Source organism: Myotis yumanensis, unplaced genomic scaffold (genome assembly GCF_028538775.1).
Source record: "Myotis yumanensis isolate MYYU_CA2020_CCGP unplaced genomic scaffold, mMyoYum1.0.hap1 SCAF_13, whole genome shotgun sequence".
NCBI lineage: Eukaryota > Metazoa > Chordata > Mammalia > Chiroptera > Vespertilionidae > Myotis > Myotis yumanensis.
The window spans coordinates 27,622,233-27,640,021 of record NW_027223764.1 but is presented as its reverse complement, the minus strand read 5'-3'; the positions used below and the strand labels follow the sequence as shown (position 1 = coordinate 27,640,021).

The 17,789-nt window shown below is 42.9% G+C and overlaps 1 pseudogene; it reads right to left on the bottom strand.

The window, feature by feature from the left end:
• Positions 1 to 15,982: 15,982 nt before the first annotated feature.
• On the bottom strand, positions 15,983 to 16,906 carry LOC139021507 (vasculin pseudogene; annotated as a pseudogene).
• Positions 16,907 to 17,789: the final 883 nt, after the last annotated feature.

Sequence of the window (17,789 nt, the reverse complement as noted above, 5' to 3'; positions counted from 1 at the left end):
AACCAAAGAATGCATAAATAAGTGGAACAGATAGATGTTTCCCTGTCTATCTGTTTTCCTCTCCTTTCCTTTCTCTCTAAAATCAATCAATAAATAATGAATAAATAATTCATGTTTAAAAGAGAGAGAGAGAGAACCATAACATGAAGTATGAGCTTTAGGTGATTGTGATTTATCGATGTAGGTTCATCAGTTGTAACAAATAAACCATTCTGGTGAGTGATGTTGGTCATAGGAAAGGCTATGCATGTGTGGGGATAGGGCGTATACAGAACATCTCTGTAACTTCCTCTCAATTTTGCTGTGAACCTAAGACCACTCTAAAAAATAAAGTCCTTAAAAAATACAGGGGTGTTTCTTAGACACCAAGTATTTGAGGTGTAGTTTGGTCTTAGTGGGGGATTAAAATCTGCCACTTTGGTATAAGGATTATGTTTAGCAGGTTCAAGAAGAGCTCTCTGACTTCCCCCTTTTCCTTCCTGAAAGCAGGAGGTAAGATCCCAGTGGTCCTCCTATTCCAGGAGAAAAATAACATTTTTGTCTTCAGAGACAGAGTCATGGTTGAGAGAAATCTGTATAAACAAACTTTATAAACTAATCCTTATCTTTCTACCACGACTCCACTATTGACTACCCTAGCCCAAGTCCCCTTGCCTTGTCACATTTTCACAACTTACCACTTTGTCCGAGTATATAAATGTTCAACAATAACAGCTTCTTTGGGTCTTTGTTTCCTTATGAGGGATCCTGTGTCACATAAAATTTATGACAAATAAATTTGTATACTTTTATCCTGTTAATCTGTCTCATATCAGTTTAATTCTCAGGTCCAGCAGAAAACCCTAAGGGAATAGGGGTAAAATTTTGCCTCCCCTACACACTGATGGGATTTTGAGAAGGAGTCGGTAGGCTTTACAGAACTGTCAAAGGGGTCCATGACAAAAAAGGGGGGGGAATCAAAAACCCCTGAGAACTCTCAGGAGGTCCTGTTCTTTCACAAGAGTTTAAGCCCCACCCACGTGCCAATGATGCCCTGATTTTCATCTGCAGCCCAGACCTCACTCCTCCATGGCTGCATGGCCACTCAGGTAAGCCTTAGCAATAGTCCTTAAGTGATCTTTTCACATCACCATTCTTTTCTCCTACCCATGTTTCACACAGACAGCAGGATGAATTTTTTTAAAACAATATAACAGTATAGTATTTCTGGAGGAAATATTAAAATCATAGTTAACATTTCCTAAGTGTTGACTGTGAACCAGACTCTCTGCTATTTTGTATTTAATTTTTTAAATTTTCATTATTCCACACATATGGAAACTAAGGATATAGAAAAAAACTCATTTTTCAAAACCACATAGTTAATAGTAAGTGACAGAACTAGATTTTGATTTCAGAGCTAAAGCTCCCTTCCCACTTCCCCTCTCTATATATAATTGATTTCAGTGAGGAAGGGAGAGGGAGAGGGAGAGAGAGATAGAAACATCAATGATGAGAGAGAATCATTGATCAGTTGCTTCCTGCACGCCCTCCACTGGGGATCCAGCCTGCAACCCAGGCATGTGCCCTTAAATGGAATTGAACCCGGGACCCTTCACTCTGCAGGCCGACGCTCTATCGACGCTCTATTCAGATTGGCTTCTTTCACCCAGTTAGGGCTCTTTATATATTATTTGAAATAACTTTTTTATCATGAAAATTTTCAAACCAACCCCAAGATACAAAGAAACATACAATAAACATCCATGTGCCTCTCACCCAGGTCAACAATTTTCAATATTTTGACAATTTTATTTAATTTATCACCACTCTCTTGTCACTGCCACTTTTTTCCTTTTTATCTGCAATATTTTAAAACAAACCCCAGACATCACAGAATTTTACCCAGTGGAGTGGTAGAACCAGTAGAACCCAGAGGAACACTTTAGTAGAATGAAATTTTTAAAATATTCTAGTCATAGCTGTTTAAAATACTCTAGCAGATTCCTATTCTACTTTGGCTAAATCCTTAACATGATCTGTACACTCCTGAGTCATGTGGCTGAGTCTTTCCACACCAACACCATTTGATGACTATACCTTACTCAAGAAAATCCCAGGAAGCCTCACCTTTTCCCAGTACCTCTAGCTCTTCTTCATTGGGTCATGGCCTTACTAAATCTTTTTTTAACCATAGGAAAGTTTTTTCTTCTGCCTATCCGCTTTTTAAATGACCCTGTGCTAATTTAGATGGCAAGTTCTTCATAGTTTAATTTATTCTGAGCCTAATTCTTTCTTATAGCATCCAGTACCTTGCTTTCATCTTACTTCTCATAATGAATAATTTTACACTTTATTTGCAAGTTTGTCTGTCTCTGCCACTGGGTGGTAAGAGACTTGTCAGTCTTATTCACTAATCTATAACTGGTTTCAACACTGTGCCTGGCAACACAGTAAGCACTCACTAAAATGCATATATAATGTATAACTTACACAAATAAAAGTGTAAGTATAAAAGAAGCACCCTTTTGAAAAGATGACCTGTTTTGTTTTACTTAAATTTTTAATTTTCATTGTTCCTAACTATATAACAGATGTGACTGTTCACAATCATTGACTGATGAAGAATTGATGTTATTTTAGATCATCTACTTTTTAAAAAGTCACTCTCTAGCATTATTCCCAAGAGCTAGAGCTTCATAATATACTTTTTCTAAATTTTTTTTTTGAAAAATACTTTGGGGGTACTTAAGACAATCAATAAGAAAATCAGGTGGTTTTCTTGGAAATATTATGAATTAGGTCCTAGAAACTTGTCTCTATTGCAGTCAGTATAAAATAGTTGTTTCCCGTCACTATGAAGCACAGACAGTCTGGCATCTATTTTATTTGAACCAGACTGCTGTCTTTAAATATCATTCTGGGCGGGATCTCTATTGCAATATGTATAAAGTGGAATTACAGTCCATTGTTACATTTATTGCAGTTACTGACATGATGGATTACAGGTACTCAACCAAAGTGCACTTAGCATCATGATTTAGTAAAGTAGCTGAAAGGGGAACATTTGTTCTCTTTCTGTTTTACAATAATGTTTTTATTAGAAAAGTAATGCAAGTACATTGTTTAAAATTTGAAAATGCTGAAAAGTATAAGGGAATAAAAATTGCTGATGATCCCACCACCAAGAACTAATCACCATTAATATTATGTCTTATTTGTTTCAGATGTTTTTCCATTATGAAACTGCTGATATTTGATCCTTTTGACCTATAAAAATGTTAATTTCACATTGTTTACCCTAATTTATCTAAATAATGTTATATATATATATTACTTTACATACTTTTTTTATGGCAAAGGTGGAGATTTATTGAGGAATATGTACAGACTCGCACGTGGGGAGAGGGAAAGAGTCCCACAGAACAGACTCCCACGTAGGGAGGGGGAAAGGGTCCCTACTTTACATACTTAAGAGCATACTAAACAAATTGCTTTGTCTCTTGCTTTTCTAATGTAATATTCAAATTTAAGTATATGTTCATAATATAAACCATCGCTATGATGTGCACTGACCACCAGGGGCAGACGCTCAATGCAGGAGCTGCCCCTTGGTGGTCAGTGTGCTCCCACAGGGGGAGTGGCCGCTCAGCTAGAAGCCGGGCTCACGGCTGGCGAGTGCAGCGGCAGTGGTAGGAGCCTCTCCCACCTCCGCAGCAGCACTAAGGAACAGCAAGCCAAGCGGTAAGGAGCGAGGGATCTGGATCGTGGGGATCAGGCCTAAGCCAGCAGTTGGAGATCCCCTATGGGGTCCCAGACTGTGAGAGGGCACAGGCCAGGCTGAGGGATCCCCCCCCCCCCGCACAAATTTTGTGCACCAGGCCTCTAGTATGTTCCAGTCGTTCTGCTCTAACAGTTGCTTAGGCTTTTATTATATAGACTAGAGGCCCGGTGTACAAAAATTTGTGCACTTGGGGGGGGGGGGTCCCTCAGCCCGGCCTATGCCCTCTTTCAGTCTGGGACCCCTCGGAGGATGTCCACCTATTGGCTTAGGCCCACTCCCTGGGGGATTGGAGCTAAGCTGGCAGTCAGACATCCCTCTGGCAGCCCGGCACCCTCGGGGGATGTCCACTTGCCAGCGGGGAGCAGGCCTAAGCTGCAGTCAGACATCCTTAGCGCTGCTGAGGAGGCAGGAGAGGCTCCCACCACCACTGCTATACTGGCAGCCGTCAGCCTGGCTTGTGGCTGAGCAGAGCTCCCCCTGTGATAGCGCACTGACCACCAGGGGGAAGCTCCTGCATTGAGCGTCTGCCCCCTGGTGGTCAGTGTGTGTCATAGTGACCAGTCATTCCCAGTCGTTCTGCTGTCAGGGTCAGTTTGCATATTCCCCTTTTATTATATAGGATAGAGGCCTGGTGCATGGGAGGGGGCCGGATGGTTTGCCCTGAAGGGTGTCCCGGATTAGGGTGGGGGTCCTGCTAGGATGCCTGGCCAGCCTGGGTGAGGGGCTGATGACTGTTTTCAGGCTGGTCACACCCCCTTCAGGGTGGGGGTCCCCACTGGGGTACCTGGCCAGCCTGGGTGAGGGGCTGATGACTGTTTTCAGGCTGGCCATACCCCCTTTAGGGTAGGGGGGTCCCCACTGGGGTGCCTGGCCAGTCTGGGTGAGGGGCCAAGGGCCGTTTTCAGGCTGGCCAAGCTCCCCAGTGAAGGAAGCTCCCAGCCTCTCCTTTTTTCTTTTTTCTTTTTTATTCTGGGATTTATTTACCTTCTATAATTAAAACTTTGTAGCCTTGAGAGGAGCTCAGAGCCGGCCAGGGCAGGCGGGAGGGAAGCCTCCTGCTCGCTCCAGCTCTGTGGTCACGGCCAGCTGAAAGCAGGTATCTGGGGTTTATTTACCTTCTATAATTGAAACTTTGTTGCTTTGAGTGGAGCTCAGAGCCCGCCACGGCAAGTGGGAACTTTGGCTTCCTCCATCATTGGGGCAACCAAGCCTCCTGCTTGCTCCAGCTCCATGGCTGCCAGCCGCCATCTTGGTTGGGCTAATTTTCATATAGTCGCTCTGATTGGCTGGTGGGCGTGGCCTAAGGCGTAGCAAAGGTATGGTTAATTTGCATGTTTGTCTTTTATTAGTGTAGATAGATTACTTTACATACTTAAGAGCATACTAAACCAATTGCTTTGTCTCTTGCTTTTCTAATGTAATATTAAAACTTAAGTATATGTTCATAATATAAACCATTTTTGAAACATTATAATAAGTGGCTATTATATTCCAATGAATGGGTGTACCACAACTTACCTAATGATTTCCCCACTACTGGACATATCAGCAGTTTCCATTTGCCACCATTACAAATAGTGCTCTGATAAACATCTCTATGTATAACTATTTGTATCTGTTTCAGAGTACTTTTATTTTCAGAAATGAGGTTCTTGGTTACAGGTTATAAATATTTTAAAGTCTATTTATTGATATATATAAACAGGGAATTTGATTTTAAGAAGAAACACATCTTCTATGAGTGCAAGGGCCATGTTTGTTTGCTTACCTCTATTTCCCCAGTGGCTAGACTATTACCTGTCACATTGAAGGTACTCAATAAAACATTAGTTCAGTGGATTACCATAGGCACAAATCACTAAAAATAAAGGAAATTATTGAGTTTCTGACAGTAAGAAAGAAGGACATTTGCAGTGATGTGGACCGGTACAAGAACACAGGGAGCAGGCAAACTGAGAAAGGACTTTTGACACTAGAAAAGTTTCAAACCTGGACAAGCTGCTGACGTTGTGTGGCTGGGTCAGGTCATGGGCAGCGGTGGTGGTGTATGGATGCTGATAGAGGACTTAGCAGGTACTGGGGTCAAAGCCAGGTACTGTCCAGGCTCAGTAAGACTGACTGGCAGCTGGTCAGCACTGCTGGGAGAGGACCGGCTCTGGGTGCTAGTATTGACAGCAGGGACCATATCAAGCTTTAGTTTTTTTCAGATGTGCTATGTTCAGTCATTTAATCTACAACTATTATTGAAAGCCCACTATGTGCCAGGCAGTGACCACACAAAAAGGCAAACACTCGCCCTACCTGGTTTGGTTCAGTGGATAGAGCACCGGCCTGCGGACTGAAAGGTCCTAGGTTCTATTCCAGGGTTGCGGGCTCAATCCCCAGCAGGGGGCATGCAGGAGGCAACCGATCAATGATTCTCTCTCATCACTGATGTCTCTCTCTCTCTCCCTCTCCCTTCCTCTCTGAAATCAATGAAAAAAGTGTTTTTAAAAAAGGCAAACATTCTACCTTTTATGGAACTGTATTTTAGTGGGAGGATATAGATAATAAACAATAAATATAAAACATATGTATATAATAGTATATATTAGAAAGTGATAAATGCTTTGAAAAAAAGAGCTGGATAATGGGCAAGGCAAGTGTGGATTATGAAGTTAGCAATATTAAATGGGGTTAATATCGATAGGAGTTTTTAAAAAGTGACATTGGAGTCAAGGGAGGTAAGGGAGTAAGCTGAACAGACACAGGAAGAGAGTGTTCTAGGGAGAGGACCCCCAAAGGTGAAGTCCCCAAGGTAAAGTGTATCTGCTTTTTAGTAAAAACAGGGAGGCCAGAGTGGCTGGAGCATAGTGAACCAAGGATACAATGGTAGAACACAAGGGCAGGGAGATTAATGAGGAACCAGTTAGTGTAGAGCCCAGGAGGCCATTGTAATGTTGGACAGTCCTGAATCGGAATTTCTCAGTTATGTTCTACAAGTGATTCATATTCTGCAAGAGGGATTTCGTTGGGCCATGCCATGGTGCTCAAAAGGATTGTAGGTACAAAACATATACTCCTAAGTTCTGCCATTCAATCATTCTCCAAAGTTCTTTGTCCTTGTGATGAGTAGAGGAACTTGTAAGCAACCGTAGGGAAATAAGTGGGAGATGAAGGTGATGATGCCCAATAGGTCCTCCCTGGGTATTTGCTTTGGGAATTTTGGGTATGGTGTAAGATTCTGGTTTCTGGGTCCAGCCTGCATGTTCTTGAACCTCCCAGCTCTTCAAGGCTAAACTGGGTACCCTCAATTCTCAGGAAAATACGACTCTCACTGCAGACCCCAATACAGAAAGAACTTGCTAAAGTGGGCAGGTCTCATTCCCCAAAAGGAAACCAAAGCTGTGGCAACCTTCCAACTAAAAGATTCTTTTTGTTTTGTTTTGTTAATCTTCACTGGAGGATATCTTTCCAATGAGTTTTAGGGAGAGTGGAAGAGAGGGGAAAGACAGAGGGAAACATTGATGTGAGAGAAACACATCGATTGGTTGCCTCATGCACACGCCCCTACCAAGGAGGAACCTGTCCAAATTTGAACCCAGGACCCTTTGGTCTGCAAGCCAACGCTCTATCCACTGAGCAAAAATGGCTGGGGACTAAAAGAATCTTTTTAATTATTAACAAAAGCACTCACAATAATGAAGTGGAGAATATGATTAAGGACTATGATTATTCGGAATCTCTATGAGTAAATTAACACTTCAAAATTCTTCAAAATACCCCAAATTCTCCAGCTTTGTAGTCAAAAGCTGAGACACTTACTTACATTGTAAGCTTTGGGGCACTGAAAATATTATGTTTTTAAGAGCTGTTTGCACTTTACCATTTTATAACCATCTTAGACCTCTTACTTTTAAACACGTGTGCTCTCTGTATGGAAACCCAAGGTTTCATTTATTTAAATTTCAGGGATGTTGGAACAGTAAATATTTAGAATTCATGTTATGTACGTATTTTCAATTTATGTAAATATATATAAGATATAACTCTAAATCGTTTTTAAGAAACCAAGAGGTGGGGGTCAAATTCCTGGTTGGAATTAAGCCACTTTGAGGAGCTACTCTTTCTAGATGCTTATGTATTAAATCATCTTAACAGATATTTCTCTGTTGGTGTGACAGGTTGCTGACCTTCGATCTTATATTCACCCCTGGAGTTCCCCTTTGAGATAAAATTCCAGATCAGCTTACTCAGGCACAGTGGTTGCCAGCCCGACTCCACCCTTCCAATCAGCAACAGCAGATACACCAGAAGTCACCCAAAGAAAGACTTGGCTAGTAGGCCCACATGTTCAACACCAGCTTTTCCCCTGAAACTTACTCTCCTTAGTCTTCTCATCTCAGGAAATGGGACCACCATCCCATCCATTGTTCAAACTAAAAAGCTAGCAGTAGTCCTTTGATTCACAGCCCCCTGCCACTGTGTACATCTAGTAAAAAACTAATCCCAACAATTCCATTTCCAAATGATATACAGTGACCCTATCCCCTTCCTTCTACCTCTACTGTCACAATCCTTGTCTGCCTTCAGCACCTCTGGCCTCACTTGTGGTGATGGCTGCCCAAATGTTCTCCATGACTCCAAGCTTGCCAGAGTTGTCAGAGTGGGTTTTTAAAACCTGTATCAGATAATCTCACTCTCCATGTGAAATCCTCCACATCTCTCATTGTATTAAAATAAAATTCAAATTCCTTGCATTGGCCTATAAAACTTGCTTGACCAGACTCCTCACCTACCTTTCTGACTTCATCTTTATCCCTCACTGTTGTACTCCAACTGCTCTTGCTTACTTTTGTTTCCTGAACCCATTCAATTTGTTCTAGCCTTTGTTTTAGGTGTTTCTTCTCCCCTGGAACTCCCCCTCAACTCCTTCATCCTCTCATGGATAGCTCCTCATCACTCAGATCTCAACTTAAATACCACCTCCTCAAAGAGGACTTCACTGACTCCCTAATAAAAAGTAGCCCTCACAAGTCAGTCTCTATACTATTTTAATTCTCAAGAGGATACTTGCCTTATTTTTCTTTTGTAGCTATCTCCCTCTCATGCCCAGAATGTGAACTCTGAGAGCAGAAATCTTGGTGCAGGTTTCTACTGTCTTCTCGCACTGGAACAGTGAGTGCTTGACCAGTAGAGGGCACTCCATAAACATTTGGTGAATGAATTGTTTTCTTCTGGAAGGGTTGGTTTCTACCAACAATCTGGCATGGGTTGGTTATCTTTATTACCAACCCATAACTCTGGTCAGCCTGTTTCTCCCTGGCTACACATCTGATAGACCTGCAAACCCCCTTCATCACTAGGAGGCTGATCACAGGGAGGGTGTTGATGAACTAGCCAAAATCAAATAGCCCAACTCAAAAGACTCAAAACTCATGCCCTTGTGCATATAAATGGTAGCCTTATATTTTCACTTATTAGAATATTTTATATTTATATAGAGATGTTCTTCTAAGAACTAAGACTAATATCCATCTATTAAGTTCTCTGCTATCTTTGTACAATAGAGAGTGAATAAGCATTACTCTGAGTTTCCCCTAAAAAACTTAGAGGATATTACTGAAATTATTTTAGAAGTTTTAATGCTATCTTAAATATGGAAAATTAAAATCAAGAGCCATATAATCTAGCAACCCAACTAAATAATGCAATAATTTTCAGCTCTGAGTCATGAGAAAAGTTAACAGAGAAAGAGATGGTTGACAAAGTAGACTGTAAACAGAGGCTATTTTTACATTTTAGGCAATGCCCAAGTATTTTGCTTAGTGTTTAAATAATTCCCTGCTTTCTTTAGCTTATTACTAATTTATTCTTTTTTATGATTATAAAAGTATTGTGTGCTCACTGAAATTTGGAAAATACTGGTGCAATGGTAATTTGTCTAATTTAGAACTGAGAATGAGTTAAATTACATGTAGACAAACATGTGGTCTGAGACAACATTGCCCCCTAGAGGTCTGTGGTGTACTGCCAGAGAATGCCTGGCAGCTTCTTTCAGGTCTTGGAGGCTTGTAGACACTGAAACATATCTGGTGATTTCAACAGGGGTTAAGGAGTTCCATGGGAGGGGAAGTGGTCCTGGTCCACACAGGGCTTCATTCATGAAAGACATGCCTGACAGTCTTAGCTTACTCCAGGAAGATGAAATAAAGGGAAAGTCATCGTCCCCTGAGAGAAAACACTATAAGTGAGGACATTCTTAAGTATGTGAAATTAGAAGATTTATTCAGGGTTGTTTGCCAAATCACTATAGGAAAGAAAGAGAAGTAAGAGAAGCAGAAGTGGGTGAGTGTGTAGTCCAGGAGAGAAACTTGATCTTCAGACCTGAAAATTATCTGCTGCTTATTTCTGTGCTTTTCTATTAATGCCAACTTTGTTCCTTACCTTTCTTTGCCCCATAGATTTCAGAATTCATTTGTATTTTATTATTTCTTTTTCCCCCTCTCTTTTAGCCCACATCCAAGATCAAAGTTAGGCTACCCACGTAGCAAGGCTATCCTATATAATAAAAGGGTAATATGCAAATCGATCAAATGGGGGAATGACTGGTCACTATGACGTGCACTGATCACCAGGGAGCAGACGCTCAATGCAGGAGCTGCCCCCTGGTGGTCAGTGCGCTCCCACAGGGGAACAGCACCACTCAGCTAGAAGCTGGGCAAGTGCAACTGTGGTGGCAGGAGCCTCTCCTGCCTCTGAGGCAGCGCTAAGGAGCAGCAAGCTGAGCTGTAAAGAGCAGTGAGCAGGCAGGCGATAAGGAGAGAGGACGCTGGTCTGTGCGAGGGATGTCTGACTGTTGGCAGGAGGACATACCCCCAGGGGTCCAGGACTGCAAGAGGGCACAGGTCAAGCTGAGGGACTCCCCGGAGTGCACAAATTTTCATGCACCAGGCCTCTAGTTTTGCATAATCAACTAGGCAATCTTAAAACACCAATCATGGGAAAGGCACTATGCTGGCTATTATGAGAGGTGGTAAAGGGCGATAAGAATGGTCTCTGCCATCGTGGAACTTAAAGTGCAAGAGGAAAAGTTCAAAATAATATCACTTCCCTGTACAATATCACCTTTCTCCCTCATTGCTAATGAAGACAATGAAAATTATAACACCAACAGATGCTGTGTAGCAAAATATGAAGTTAAGCCATGCTTTGTAAGAGGCATTCCAGGTAAGGAAATGGCATGTGCAGAGAGGTGAGAGTATGAAACTGTATCTCCTTGATGTCCTTGTATGAAAACAAACAGCATTTGGAAACCTCCTCTCCTGGGTGAAAACAAGTTGACTCGACAGTCTATTTCCATGCATCAGCTTGCTGGGGAAAATGGGAAGGCCTATTCCCCAGGCAGTGTTCCTCTAACACAGATATCTATATCATGTGTAATAAGTTAGGAAAACTTGTTAAATGAAACATCTGTTCTGCATGCTTAAACACTGAGGCCCTCTCAGGATATGAATTTCCACTCCATATTCTAGCTGCTGCGATGATGAGCTGAGAATGAGTTTAGAAGGTTCATCTCTTTCCAATAAAAAAGGTTCATTGTTTCTTTTCAACTTTTATAATAATTATTTGTGGAACATTTTAGATGGGAAATTTAAAGAAACAGGAGGAAAGGAATGATGACATAACTGAAAAGGAATTGATGAAAGAGTCAATAAAGCTAAGAAATATTGAGAAATGAATTTTAATGATGAAGTCAACAATGCTTTTAGCTAATTTAACCAAGGCAAAGGAAACTAAGGAAAAAATAAACAAATGGGACTACATCAATATAAAAAGCTTCTGCACAACAAAAGAAACTATCAACAAAATGAAGAGAGAGCCCACTGTATGGGAGAACATATTTGGCAATGATACATCTGATAAAGGTCTAATATCTAAAATATAAAAGAAACTCATCAACTTAACAGAAGGAAGACAAAAAATCCAATTTAAAAACGGGCAAAGAACCTAAATAGCTATTTCTCCAAAGAGGACATACAGATGGCCAAGAGACATACGAAAAAATGCTCAAAGTCACTAATCATTTAAGAGATACAAATCAAAATGACAATGAGGTATATCTCACACCTAATCAGAATGGCTACCATCAACAAATGACAAGTGCTGGTGAGGATGTAGAGAAAATGGAATCTCAGTACACTGCTGGTGAGAATGCAGACTGGTGCAACCATTATAGAAACAATATGGAGTTTCCTCAAAAAATTAAGTATGAATCTGTCATTTGAGCCAGTGATCCCACCTCTAGGAATATATCCTAAGAAACCCAAAGCACCAATCAGAAAGAATGTATGCACCCCTATGTTCATAGCAGCACAATTTACTATAGCTAAGATATGGAAATAGCCCAAGCGCCCATCAGTAAATGAGTGGATAAAAAAGCTGTGGTTCATTTATACCATGGAATACTTACAGCAGTGAAAAAGAAGAATCTCTTATCCTTTGAGACAGCATGGAGGGACCTGGAGAGTATCATGCTAAGTGAAATGAGTCAGTCAGAGAAAGACAAGTATCAAATGATAGCACTCATATGTGGCATCTAAGCAACAAAATAAACTGATGAACGGAATGGACCCAGAGACGTGGAAGCATGGGATAGAGTACGGAATCTTAGAGCAAAGGCAGGGGAGGATGGGTAGGTGAGAAATAATCAACCAAAGACCTTGAATGCATAACACATGGACACAGACAATAGGGTGCTGAAGGCCTGGGGTGGGGAGGGGGAGAGTGGGGGCAGGCTGGATAGGGTCAATGCAGAGGAGGGGAAACAAGATAAAAATTGAGGGTCTGAGAGTGACTCTTTCAAAGTCACACAGGGAACTAGGATAAAACACCATGTCTCCTAACTTCTGTCACTCTGTTTTTCTATTAGATTATACACTGAGTGGCCAGATTATTATGACCACCTGATGTTTATAGGCAAATTAGCTATAATTTCGCACTGAAGTTGCTAGAGGGCCAGACCATTATAAATAGGGAAGCAGGTTGTTTACCACGACAGTAGAAGTGATTTTTTTCTGAAGATTTGGGTAAACAATGCAATTTAATAGCCTTTGAATATATATATATTACACTGAGTGGCCAGATTATTATGACCAACTGACGTTTGTAGGCAAATTAGCCATACACTGCATCGTATGGGATATGGAAGCCAAAGGCCTGTTCGAATACCTTTGCTGTCTTCAATTACCAAGATAAAACATCTATTCACACAGGAACACAAGGATTGGACAGTTGAGCATTGTAAAAAAGTCATGTGGTCCAATGAATTACGTTTCCAGTCACATCATGCAGATGGCAGAGTGAGAATTTGGCGGAAACGCATGAAAGCATGCACCCCACATGCATGAGTACAACCCTTCAAGCTGGTGGGGGCAGTGTTATGGTTTGGGGTAGGTTTTCCTGGCATGATTTGGGCCCTTTAATTTGTGTGGAACAACGTCTGAATAGCACAACATACCTAAGTATCGTTGCTGATCAAGTTCATCCTCATGTTGATGGCATATCCCCATGGAGATGGCTTCTTCCAACAAGACAATGTGCCATGCCACGGTGCTTGTATTGTGCAGGAGTGGTTTCAAGAACATGAGGGAGACTTTACCTTGCTTAGGTGGCCCCCACAATCACCAGATCTCAATCCAATTGAGCATTTGTGGGACGAAGTTAAAAGAGCCATCAGGCAGCTGGTTCCACAACCATCAAATCTCACAGAATTGGACAGTGCTATTCATCAGGCATGGTGTCAGATTGCTCGCATCACCTTTCAACCTTTCGTGGAGTCAATGCCAAGAAGAATCGCTGCAGTATTGAAGGCAAAAGGTGGCCCAAGGAAGTACTGATGGGGTGGTCATAATCTGGCCACTCAGTGTATATATAACCTTTTAATAAGGAAATCTGTGGCAATGCATTTAGGATGTTGCTATATTTTATAACAATTTTCTTTCATATCACTATGTCCTTTTAATTTTTTTTCCTGATTTTCTATAACTGACTTAATTACTTATAGGATTATTTCACATCAATTTTCCCAGTTAGACTATGAGCCTCCTGAGAGCAGGGACTGCTGGGGTCCAACCCCAGCAGGTCCAGGGGTCCCCAAAGGTGTGGACGGAGTCGGTGATGAAGGAATGACACCGAGACAGCCTTCAGTTGATCAGCAGCCTAGCCAGGATCTCTAGCCAGGAACTCCAGCCAAGTTCTGGTCAGGAGTTCTGGTTAGGAACTGATGAGGATCTGATGAGGATCTCATGTTTATTGTCTTGTTACATCCATACTTATACCCGCCGATTTTAATCCTGTCAATTTCTATTACAAAGGTTAGGGCATTTCTTATCTCCATTCCAGGGAGTAAAGATTATGTAGCTTAACTACCCGCCTGGCACTTAATTAAGGGGTTGTATCCCCTCTCTAACCTCAGGGAAAAATCCCCACCTGGGGAAACAACCTTTCTCAAACAACATGGCACTAAGGAGAGCAAACATATTAAGAACAATATGCTATATATGCCAGGTCCCTTGAAACATATGCTGTGCAGATGTTTCTTTCCTGCAGCGACTGTGTCAAGCAGCAAGGATGGACCGGCTTCCGGCAAATTCCCCCTTTTTTATTTTTTAAATGATAGCGCATGCAAATCAGTGGCCACCTCTCAGATTGGGCTGTTTAAGCCTCAGAAGAAGACTGGCAAGCAATGACAATAAGCATAGCTATAAACATAGTGGATGAAGCACACAAGGAGCCCCGTTCCTTAGAAGGTTGCCAGCCTCTTCAGTCAAGAGATTTCAGCTGTCCTCAAGTTGTTGGTTTGCTTGTCTTGGTTGGTCTGGCTAGTGGGCGGCGTCACTGGCGACAGGCTTCCCGAAGTGTTAGCGAGTTGAAGGGCTGCATCAAAGGGTCCATCACGGCCATGCTTGATGGTGGTGTTGGTGTCCAAGGAGGAGTAAGCTGTGTCCTCTGGGTCAGCTGTTATGGAGGATGGAGGGTAGTAGAGAGAAAAAGAAAAGAAAGCAAAAGAACTACAAGGCATGGAAGTGTTTAGAAAAAAAAGGAGAAGAAAGGGAAGAAGGCAGCATCCTGACACAGCCCTTTCCTTCATCTGCCCCTTTCCCTGTGGTCCAAGGTAGAAATGGGAAACAAGTCCTGTTGCAGTGAGGGGGCAGCTGCTGTCAGCCAGTCTCTGTCTTTACCTTGGTCCTGATCTGAGCTGGGCCAAGTCTCTTTCTGTTACCTGGGTCCCTATCTGAGCTGGGCATGGGAAGTGGGAAGCAGCCATGGGGGCAGGAGACCTCTCTCAGAAGGGGTGAGTGTTCAAGCCCCTGCATAGTTGGGGGGGGGGGGGTGAGGATCTGTGCCCCACCTCTGTTGACCCCCAAGTTCTCTCCTGATGGCCCCTCTGCGACTGTGCCTGTCTTAGGTTGTTCCTCCCTGAGGAATCTTACCCGTCTTTGACTAACCAGCTATCCTCCAGGGCCAAGCAGGGTGATGTGAGGTTCAGTTCTGTCTCCTTGGTAGCCTATGCCCCTGTGGCCTCCACGCCCAGCAACTGCCTTAGGATCCCCTCACCTGCTGGCAGGGCCCCGGCATTGATCACATATCTTGGGGAACCCAGGTTTCTTCTCCAGGGAGGGCCCAGCTCATGCCATTGGGCTAGAGACAGATCCATGGTACCAGCCACCATGAGGCTTCAACCTCAGCATGAACAGAGAGCTCAGGCAATAGCTATAGTCAATTGGATTGTAAGAAGAGGGTCCCTCTTGACACGAGGGTAAGAGGGGCCAATACAGGACAAAGGAGAGTCCCGGGACAGGGCTTTCTCAGCTCAGGATGTCAGGCTCTTGGCACAAGACAACTCCATGTATGGGGCATATACCAGACACTCCCAGAAAAGGGAGGTGCCCTTCCTGGAACAGTAGGGTAGGGAGATTCTAGAAAAGGCTGTGTTCAGGAGAGAAGGAGAAAGGCCAAAGACCTGCAAACAAGTAGTCAGATTTAAAAAAAGAAAAAGGAAAGATGTGGGGCAAAGCTGGGACATAAGGACAGACAAAAAGGAGGCACATCTTCATACTGAAGTCCCCCCAAAACTCCTCTAACGGGGCGTTTACTACATAGATTATAGTTCTTCAGTTGGCACTCCACCCGGCTGCACGAGGACGGGCCACACGAGACCTCGGAGGTGCTGGGAACTCACACGTCGTCGTCATCGGATGTATCGCTGCTGCTCGTCTCCGTGTCGTCGTTCTCAATCATGGGGTGGAAAGTGCTGCTTCTCTGGGGTCCAAACTTGAAGTCACAGATCAGGCCATTTTTCAAAATACCATTTTTCCTCAGACCATTCTTCTGCAACTGTTCGCTAATAACTTGGAATTCTCTCATTTCCTCCTCAGTTAAGGGAGCACACGTTTCATCGTTTTCACTGTCTTCTTGCCAGCCCATCTCCTTCAACAATCTGTATTCTGCCTCAAGGGAACTTGAAAGAACATCGGTCGGTGGGAAGGCTGAGGACCGAATGATCTGCTGGGAAATAACCGAGGCATTGCCATTCTCTTGTGGAATTTCATTTTCATCAAACTTCCCGTTTATATCTCTGTCTCGGTGAGTACTATTGCTGTTATGCAAATTAAATGAGTCTTCATCCTTCTCGGAGCCAGCATGGCTTTCATCCTCATGCTCCTCCTCCACTCCGTCCCGTTTTAATGCCTTCAGAAACTCCCTCTTCTTATCAGTGCGCATTCGTGTCAGCTTGGTTAGACGAGGCTGCTGATTAAGTTTGTCAACAGGTGAAGAGGAATTTAAGCGATTACACTCTTTCACTGTCGTTGTTGATGAACTAAAATTCTTGGCTATTGATTTAAAAGAATGGAAGTTGCCAACACCATATGTAGACTCATGAGAGAAAGAAGTCCCAACTTTATTTTCTTTAGTTTGGCTTTTCCATTGTGTAGGTTTTGTGGGCGGAGCAGCCGGCTTAGGGACCAGGCCTTTATAAACACTGGGGCCAGTCCTGTTCTTCACTGGCTGCGACAGGGGAGCCCCTCCAGCGGGGAACTCGGACAGCTGCAAGTCCTTGGCAGTGCCTTTCTTAATGACCAGCATCCTGGGAACTCTAGATGTGGGGTTCGGAGGGTACTCCCATGTGCCTGCAGCTAAAGACTTATTTTGATTTGGTTCTCTCTCATATTCAGGATTTAAAGATGAAAATTCCTCAGCCTCAAACTGTCTGCGTTCTCTCCTGTCTTCCTTCCTCCATGGCTCACTGTCAGGGGTGTTGTTGTCGTGCAGTCCTTGGCCTTTTCCAGAATGGAAAATGCTGCTCCGAGAACGGGCACTCCCACCATGGTATCACCCATAATGATTTCTGTTTTCGTCCTCACCAAACTCATTCTCATAAGCAACTGGGAAGCTGAGTGAGAATTCAAGATCTCCATTAGCTTCAGCTTCTCTTATCGCCCTTTGAAATTTAGACCTGGAGCTCATAGGAGCCGCAGGACCTGGTTTAGGCTTCCTTTCTAATTTAGGGAGCCTGTTTTGAATGGGAGGGCCTTTCTCCTCTCTACTGACTGGAAAGGACCAATGATCATGTTTATGATATTTATTCTCCTTCCGATCAGTAGGCATAGCTAAATTGCTCTTAGATTGAGCTGGAGACAATAATGATGTGTCCTCTCTAGGTGGATCCGAGGGACTATTTAAAGTTTGAGAAAGTTCAATAGTTTCTGCCTCTGGTGCCAAGATGCCACGAATTGAATTCCAGAGGGAACAGGTATTTTCCGGGACCTTCTCAGGTCCATGGAAGCTGTGATAATTCATAAATTGCTCTCCTATTTTAGTCCAAGTTTTTAAATTAACAGTTCCATCCTCAGGAAGCCATTGACATGCATATTCTATAAAACTTTCTATCTGACTGGGAGTAACCTTAACTCCTCTGCTAGCAAGCAGATGCATTAAAAGATTAATACAGAGTCTTTTTTCTTTAGATTCAGTATGACCCATC